This window comes from Lepisosteus oculatus, chromosome 2 (genome assembly GCF_040954835.1).
Source record: "Lepisosteus oculatus isolate fLepOcu1 chromosome 2, fLepOcu1.hap2, whole genome shotgun sequence".
Classification (NCBI taxonomy): Eukaryota; Metazoa; Chordata; class Actinopteri; order Semionotiformes; family Lepisosteidae; genus Lepisosteus; species Lepisosteus oculatus.
The window spans coordinates 13,374-22,137 of record NC_090697.1 but is presented as its reverse complement, the minus strand read 5'-3'; the positions used below and the strand labels follow the sequence as shown (position 1 = coordinate 22,137).

Here is an 8,764-nt window from a genome sequence, read left to right as displayed (position 1 = left end):
GAGGAGACAGCATGTCAGCCAGGTTCTCTTGATTGGTGTTGGACAGGAACTGATTTCCTCTCAGGGGAGGAACTGCAATGGATCCCATCCCCTGTGGCACAAGCCCTGGACTGGGGGTTTTCTCTTTTGCTCTCTGCAGGGTGTTTTACAGTTGGTCTGTGTTGGACAGATGCTGCACTGTGTCCATGATGGAAGTAGAAATGCTGGCTTGTCCGTTTCGAACAAGTGCAGAGGACTTGGTCTAAATTTCTCTCCTTTTCAGGCTCTCTGCTGCCAGAAGGATTGACCAGGCCTTTGCTTCAGAGGGAGGATCTTTTATCACCAGGAGTGGAGAACAGATGGTGCTGGTCTCTGGGACCTTTCCATTAAGATCTGTTGGAGGAGTGGGGTGCTTGTTCCAAGACAAAGTCAACAGTAACATCAAAGGATCTAGTCAGGTGAGTGGGTCAGGTGAGTCCCTTTCCATCCAGGAAGAGAGATGGGGCATTTGAGCATAATGAGCACACTGAGTACATGGGGTTTTAATCGGGTACATTTGGGTACTGTCACGATTATAGTCCCCCCTCCTTAAGGGTGCTCCAGCCCTTTCACTTAAGACTTTATTCGGTGCACCTGATTCCTATTCCCAGCCCACCTTAAAAGCCAGGCGCTGACGCTCATCTGGGCTCTGCATCTGGTTTCCGCACCGTGCGAGTCCGGGACCTGGAAGCTCCTGGTCCCGTTAAGGTTTTAATCTCTGTTCCCGTTCCTGTTCCCTGTCCGCCGGTTCCGACCCGGCATCTGGTTTTAATTCCGTGTTTTGATGGATCTCCTGGTTTTGGACTTACCCATTTGTTTGGATACTCTCTAAGGATTACTCTTTTGGATTGTTCGCCTTGGCCACACCTCCCACGTGCACCAGCGCACCTTGGACACGCCCCCCCTGTCTTCAGCCCCGTATTCCTGCATGACGTTTCCCCACTTCTTCGGATTGTGTCGTCCGCATAGGGTCCGGAAAGAACTGTTCGTTACAGGTACTACGGGTATATATTGGTTTACTTGGGTACATTCTGGTACATTAGTGTAGACTGCATATCATGTTAAATGGGGTACGTTGAGTATATTGGGCAGGCAGCTTTTGGCGTGTGCACGGGAGTTGCAGCATACAGTGCAGTACATCCTAAAAACTCCATATATTACTCTTGACTTTTATTGTTTTTTACACTTAAAATGGACTTGAAAGACCCTGTTGTCAGAGGAATGTAGGACAATCTGAAAGCCGTGCATTATCTTTAGTTCATTTCACGGAGAATTGAATATTTGAGAATCTTTGATTTTGTAATTTTAACAGTTCTATTTCTTCTCTCAGTGTCCACTCTTTATAAGGCATTGGAAGAGAAGCAAGTGGATCTATGTCCTGGGTAAGCAGGCAAGAACATTCTGGGTTATTTTGTTTGGGTTTGTTGGGGTTGGGGGAAGGGATAAGTTGGTTAGCTGGCTGCTTAGAGAAGGATGAACCTGTAATTTGTAACTTGTGTACTTATGTTGAAATAATGTTTTAAACAAGATAATATAACTGAAGTTCTCCCTTGTGGTAGGAGTCCTGCACCGTGGGGTTTTGCTTTTGCACTCTTCAGGGTGGGTTTCTGTTAGTTTGTCCTGAAAAGGTGTAGCACTGAACATTATGGCGGTTTAGGTCAAAACTGGTGTTGGGAGTGGGAATGTTGGCTGGACCATTTCTGACTAGTGCAGAGGACTCAGTCCAGTTTCTTATTTTTTCTTGAGGTTCTCTGCTGTCTGGGGGATGATCAGGCCTTTGCTGCCAAGGGAGGACGTTCACCAGGACCAGAGCCCAGATGCAGCAGACTGGGTAGTGGGTTCTGTCTGCCAAGATCTGCTCGGGGAATCATGTGCCTGTTCCAATTCCAGAAGCCAATGGACTCACCAGAGGAGCATCAAAGCTGCTTTAGAAGTTCCTAACAACAAAGGCAGAGAAAGGGAGGGAGGTCTTTGGTGGGTTAATTGTGGGCAGGAAAGAGGTTCAGGTGCTATTCATAGTACATCAAGAGTTGCATGAAGCTCTAAGTGAACCTCTGCACACCAGCCTTGTAATGGCTGTTAGGACCATGGCTTGTTACTTCAGCACTTGAGCCACCTGGCAGGGAGGAGACAAAGTGACTTCTAGTGCTGGAATGGAGAAAGAGTTGGCAGTTGGTAACTTTGTAGCTGTTTTGCACATTCTAGGCCATTTGAAAAGCAGAGTTTGAAAGACTCAAAGGTCATGCAATGATTTATTTGCATGGGTGCACACATGTATGTAAATCTTGCATTGGCTGTAGAGTAAAACTGAATTGAGCACATAAGGTAGAAATTAATAAAAGGAAAATTAATTTCATCCACTCACTTGGAAAAGAGGGATTGGTTTAGCTGAGTGCCGCTCTTTTTTGGTACCTGCACAGAAAGCCTTTTGTCATGGGAGGGGATTTCCTACAGAATGAGGTAGGAGAAAGATGGGGGTTGTTTGTTCTGTTTTGTGAGAAGGGATATTTTGTTTTGCGGCTTTGTAAATTCTTTGCCAGAAAATGTCCTCCATGTATTGAAAATCTATATTTGTTTTGTTGGTGTGGGATGATTAAAAATGGCTAAATGTACTGAGTCGGTTTTCTTTTGTTTCTTGTATGCTGATTGTGGTTGTACAATGTGCTATATTGAGTTTATACTGGCACTGGACCTGCTTTTCCCTACATTGTTTTATTTAGAAATCTTGCTCCCTAAATTATGTTTCTTTGGTTTTACAATCAATTTTTACTACTGGGGGTTTAGGTCACACTCTTTGGGTACATTTATTTTACATTTATTTGGGTACTCTTTGGGTACATTCCTCAGCATGGAGGATGTTTATAAGCAGTTATAATTTTATTTTTAGTGATCTAAGCATTTTTATACATTCCTGTATTATGAAAACCTGTGGTATTTGTGTAGAAAGTAGGTGAGCTTTAAGGTATACATTTTAGACATTGATGGTTTAAAACACAGAATTGAAATGCAGTTTGGGGTTTTTAAATGTTTTTAAATTTGCCACTGGGTGATTTGTGCATAGTGAAATAGTGTAGAAATGAATATGCACATTTATTCCCATTTGTTTATATGCGGGGGTGGCATTATGCAGGGGTGTGCCCAGTGTGGAGGTGGAGGCCTGGTAGAAGGGTAACCCCTTGTCTTTGTAGTCCCAGCTGTCTTGGCTTCCAGCTCATGAGCCCCAGCTGGGTGGGTGCTATAAAGGCACACTGGACACCCTCTGAGAAGAGCAGAGCCACCCCTGGATGATGGTGTTTTTGCACCATCAGTCCTGCTGAGGATTGTACCTGTCTTAGGTTTCCGTCTTCTGTTTTGCCTGTCCCTTTATGCCCTTTCATAGGGGCAGGCAAACTCATGCATCTTGTTATGCACAGACTGGACCCCACTGAACAGCAAATGTCCAGTCTGGTGACTGCTGTGCTAGCAGTTATTTTCCCCAAGCTGGACCCCATTAGGTAGGTTAAGCCCAGCTTGTAGGTAACATGGCAGTTGCTCACTTTATTTTCTCCCTTTTTGTATTGTTTTTGTTCCCAGCTAACTTCACACTGGTGCTTCTGTTTCCTCAGCTGGGGTGTTGACTTTTTACTGGTGCTCTCCGTGGTGCCTCCCACTATACACTTTCATTTATGAGTAATTGCTGTATAATTTCAGTTTTCCATTCCATTTCAAGTGAAAATGTCTGAAAAGCAATTTACTTAAGTATGTTGTGTAGTATATCAGGTTTATTGTATTTGCAGTGAAATTTGGGGTGCTGGCATTACTAAGTCTCTCTTAATGTAACAGTTGATGTAACAGGGGGACATAAGTGTGGGATTGAGATAGTACTACTGCTACAGATCAAGCCATTTCATACTGTATGGGTTGAGACTGCATTGCAAAGGACAGTTCTATTTTTGTAACACCTTGTTTGTGAAATATTTATGTAACTAGTTAGTGTGAAATTGTTATAGGTGCAGCAGTTTAGGATTACAGAGTAGACCAACGGCAGGAATATAATAGTTTATTTATGAAAAAAGGAGTTGTCAGAATTGTATGGAGTTGTGTAGAGGTTGCAGTTTGGGGTAGAGACAACTCCTAGCCATGCTGGCAGTACAATGGGTTAAATTCAAAAGAGGTTAATGGTCTAGAAAATGTAAGTGTTATACAGTTTTAAATTGTAATTAGATTGTTTGGTTAGTGAGGTCTGGTTTAAATGACTGATAACTGCCAACTAGGAGGTATAAATCCATTTACAATGGTTTAACCATACAGCTCACTGCACTGATGAAGACTGGGTGGGATGCCAGTCCATTCCTCAGGTCTCATCATGCCAAAATGCAATTAACCTACCTCAATGCTCCTGGACTGTGGCAGAAAACCTCACTACTTGGAGGAAACCCACAACCAACTGGAGAGAAAATTACATGAGCACCCAAAACTAGTTTTGAACTAGTTTTCATAAATAAAATGTAATGTGTAGAAAAATAAACTGGTGACATGTGTAAGGAGTGTTTATTTTTATGAGCACAGGGTGGACGAGTCATTGACAACCATAATGATGTCCTGGAGAGGAGCAAGAATGTACACATTGACTTTAGCAATGGTATGTATCATTCATAGGGTACATAAAAATAGTCTGGTTTAACATGAGTAATTATCATGTCAAACTGTTGGGTTGCTAGTTGATTCACAGCAGCCTTTTATTCATCATTTTTAAAAGAATCCAGGGTGTTCAGCTCAAGGATTTGCCATGTAGTGTTTTCCAGACCATCACGGCAGTTGTGACATGTCTCCCGTTCTTGCCTCCAAAGTCCTCCAGATTAACAAACAATAGGTACGTGAATCTTTTGAAGGGGGTGAGAGGAAATTATATGAAAAGGTCAGATCCAGATCCAGCTTAAAGTTCAACTGCTTTTAGACGTAATTAAATTGAAGGAAACGGTGACATGCTATGTTCTGAAAGATTTCAAACGTCACTCTAGTTGTGCCATACTCATATGAGCCATAGGAGATTAGTAGTTATTGTACATATCAAGATTTTGTTGATTTATTACTCTTCTGTTATTGGTACGGTAAGTGCTCAGACTATTAGGGCTTAGGGCTCTTTTTCTCCAATCCCAGAGGTTAAAGTGTGTATTGGTTCAGTCCAGCATAGAATTTAAGGACCTTTAAAATTATAATGTAGTCCATTTCATTAGTTAAATTCCAGTTTTTCAAGTTTCTTATCTTGTTTTTCTTATAACCTTTTAAAGTTAATTACATTATAATAATAATTGCTTACACTTATATAGTGATTTCCTGGACACTCCACTCAAAGTGCTATACAGGCAATGGGGACTCCCCTCCACCACTGCCGCCAATGTGCAGCCTTACCTGCATGATGCAAACGCAGCCATAGTGTGTCAGAACTCTCACCACACACCAGCTCTCACTGTGGAAGAGAACAGAGTGATGAAGCCAGCTCAGAGATGGGGGTTATTAGGAGTACATGATCAGTAAGGGCCAGTGGGAAAATAGACCAGGACACCAGGGTAAAACCCCAACTCTTTTTGAGAAATGCCCTGGGAGTTTTTATGACCATAGGATCTCAGTTTTACTTTTCATCTGAAGGACTGTGCCTTTTTACAGTGTAGTGTCCCCATCACTATACTGGGGCATTAGGACCCACCTAGACTGAAAGGTGAGTGCCCCCTGCAAGCCCAAATAACAGCTCTTCCAGCAGCAACCTTAGTTTTTCCCAGGAGGTCTCCAATTCAGGTATTGACCAGGCTTACATCTGGTTAGCTTTAGTGGGCTACCATCTGGGAACTGCAGTGTGATATGGCTGCTGGCAAGATAATGAAATAGGTCCTCTTAATTAATATGGGGCTGTTTGGAAGTTTCCACAACTTATAAAGTCAGTAGCAACTTTAACAAGTATGAGTTGGCTATTACAAAAAAGGTAGTAGATTGGGTTTTTAAATATCAAGCTAAAAGTAAAAGTACTTTTCTCAACAAACGTTTTGTAGCAGCAGCCAACTGAATTTAATCTAAGCACCCCTTCTCTAAAATAAAGTTTGTAAGAAAAAATATGGGACTAACCAGCAAATGAAAGATTTGTCCCAAAATCAGTAAAGAAACAGTACTCACCACTCTCCTCAGCTCCTGGACTCTTGAATGAAAACAGAGGCACAGGGAGTCTGCTCTTTTATCCTCTGAGCTGGGCTGGCTCCTCCCCCTCAGAATGTACCAAGTCCAGCGAAGGGTAAAACCTTCATAGCTAACAGCTATAGTGAATGGCTGAAAACAAGATTAAATTAACAAGATACAAGCCAGCAGCCATATCACCCTGCAACTCACAACTGGCAACCTACTGAAGCTAAGCAGGTGTGAGTGTGGTCAGTACCTGGATGGGAGACCTCCTGGCGAAGAACTAAGGTTGCTGCTGGAAGAGGTGTTAGTGGGACCAGCAGGGGGTGCTCACCCTGTGGTCCATGTGGGTCCTAATGCCCCAGTATAGTGATGAGGACACTCTACTGTAAACAGGTGCTGTGTTTTGGATGAGATTTAAAACCAAGGTCCTGACTCTCTGTGGTCATTAAAAATCCCATGGTGTTTCTTGTAAAGAATAGAGGTGTAACCCCGGTGTCTTGGCCACATTTCCCATTGACCCTTACCAATCATGGTCTCCTAACAATCTCCATTTATGAATTGGCTTCATCACTCTGCTCTCCTCCCCACTGAGAGCTGGTGTGTGGGGAGTGGACTGGCTCATCATCCAGGTGGGGCTGCACATTGGTGGTGGTGGAGGGGATCCCCATTATCTGTAAAGTGCTTTGAGTGGAGTGTCCAGAAAAGCGCTATATAAGTGTAAGCAATTATTATTATAAATCAAAAGATATTCAAACTCAATATAATAGGTCTATTCATTTGAAGACGGATTCTAAATTTATCATTTTTTGGGTTAAATAAAGTGCAACTGATTGAATCTTATGAGTGGGATACTATTCATTGATTCTTCCTGTTTTCACTTTTGAGCTTCTCTGTGTTTGGTGATCAAGAGATTTATACAGAAGTAAGCATTCAAAGTACATGTTTAAATATTAAAATGGAATTTTACAACTAAAGAGGAATTCTGGTAACTGAGCATAAAAATAACAGGAGCATAATGTCCTTCAAGATCATATTATCATAAAAGATATTAATATTGGAATATAAACATTATATTTAATGTCCATGGCTGATAGTGGTAGCTTAAATAAACAGTACACAACAATTTTCCACTTTACAAACATTTTATGCATCAAAGTCTTTAACTATGTCACTTACTGTGGTTATTTTGGAAAAGTTTTGATGTGCTCTTTCTGACTATATTTGTAGTTTAAAATACTATTCTAATATATAAGTATATGTATTTTCTATGAATCCTTGCTGTTTTTATTCCAGTAAAAAAGTGTACTTTTCAGAATCTGCTTAGTAGGGAATGTAATATGGAATCATGCAGTAAAAGAAATTAGTAATGATATTAATAGATAAAAATATGATACATTTATATAACTGATGGTATTACCATAGTCCACTTTCTTTGTTAATGTTTTATTTTTTCTGACTCTTTCACTCTTGATTCCTTTCGGTACATTTTGACCTGTCTGTTTCAGCAATGATTGCAAGTGCTCTGTTGGTGTAGTGGGTTTGGGGGGTGGATTCCTCTCTGGGAGAGCTGGGTTCAGTTCCTGCTTAGGGCACATGTTTGTTTTCTAATAAACAGTATCATTAAAAAGTAAATAGTAGGTACACTATATTTTTATATAACTGCAAAAAAAGACACACAGTGTTCAAACCACAAGCATGTTAAAAATAGGTTTAGATAGTAAAAATTCTTAATGCATGAAAAAGGGTAGAGCATGCTACATTACGGTCCATGAGCAGTCTCTCGGGGGCTGGTTAGCTCAATTGGTAAGCATGTGGTGCTGATAACCCAAAGGTTGTGGGTTTGATCCCCATATAAGCAAGGAAATCCCCTTTTCCTTGGGCCATTGCAGTGGCTCTGTGGCTGGCAGAGGAGTCCTATGCCATTGGGCTCCTGAGTGAACCCCCAACTGTTCTGAGGGCACTGTAAAAATGGCTGACCCTGTGCTCTGACCCCCAGCTTCTCTCCCTGTCTGTGTGTCTCATGGAGAGCAAGTTGGGGTCTATGAAAAGACAAATTCCTAATATCAAAAAATCATATATGGCCAACGCAGTGATCTTATTTATTTTCCATTACATCGATAGGGACAAGTTTTAATAATTAAATGTCAGATTGTTTCCAAAACATCACAGTTCCATATTAACATTATTATCAAGTGGTATTAATTCAGTACCACTTTTTTTATAATAACAGGAAGTGGTGTTTTTACTATACATTCTTAGAAAAGTATAAAACATTATGACTTTTTATGAAGTACAGTATATAAACTTTATAATGGTAGAAGCAACATGTTTAAATTTTTCCATAAGTCACCAAGTTAAAGATTTTGATGCATAAAAATTTGTATGAAGAAGGTGGAATACTGTTGTGTACATTTTATTATTTATCTACCACTACCACCTACTGTGTGTGCATTATTTATACATTACATTATGCTTCTGTTTTTAATTTACAGTATAATATTAAACCTTTTTATATTTCCAACTGAGCAATCTTGTTTTTATTAAATCTACCTACTTTTTAAGTACTTTAATATTTAACATGCTGTCATACACAGTA

General features: G+C 40.7%; 2 long non-coding RNA genes across 2 annotated transcripts; one reads left to right on the top strand and one right to left on the bottom strand.

The window, feature by feature from the left end:
• The first annotated feature begins 923 nt into the window (after positions 1 to 923).
• LOC138225570 (uncharacterized) lies at positions 924 to 2,552 on the top strand. The gene is made up of 3 exons (XR_011184003.1): positions 924 to 1,013; positions 1,349 to 1,400; positions 1,765 to 2,552. It is a non-coding gene; the product is annotated as an uncharacterized lncRNA (long non-coding RNA).
• A 1,979-nt stretch (positions 2,553 to 4,531) lies between these two features.
• Positions 4,532 to 6,199, bottom strand: LOC138225569 (uncharacterized). The gene is made up of 3 exons (XR_011184000.1): positions 6,166 to 6,199; positions 5,410 to 5,467; positions 4,532 to 4,880 (listed from the first exon to the last, which is right to left on the bottom strand). It is a non-coding gene; the product is annotated as an uncharacterized lncRNA (long non-coding RNA).
• Positions 6,200 to 8,764: the final 2,565 nt, after the last annotated feature.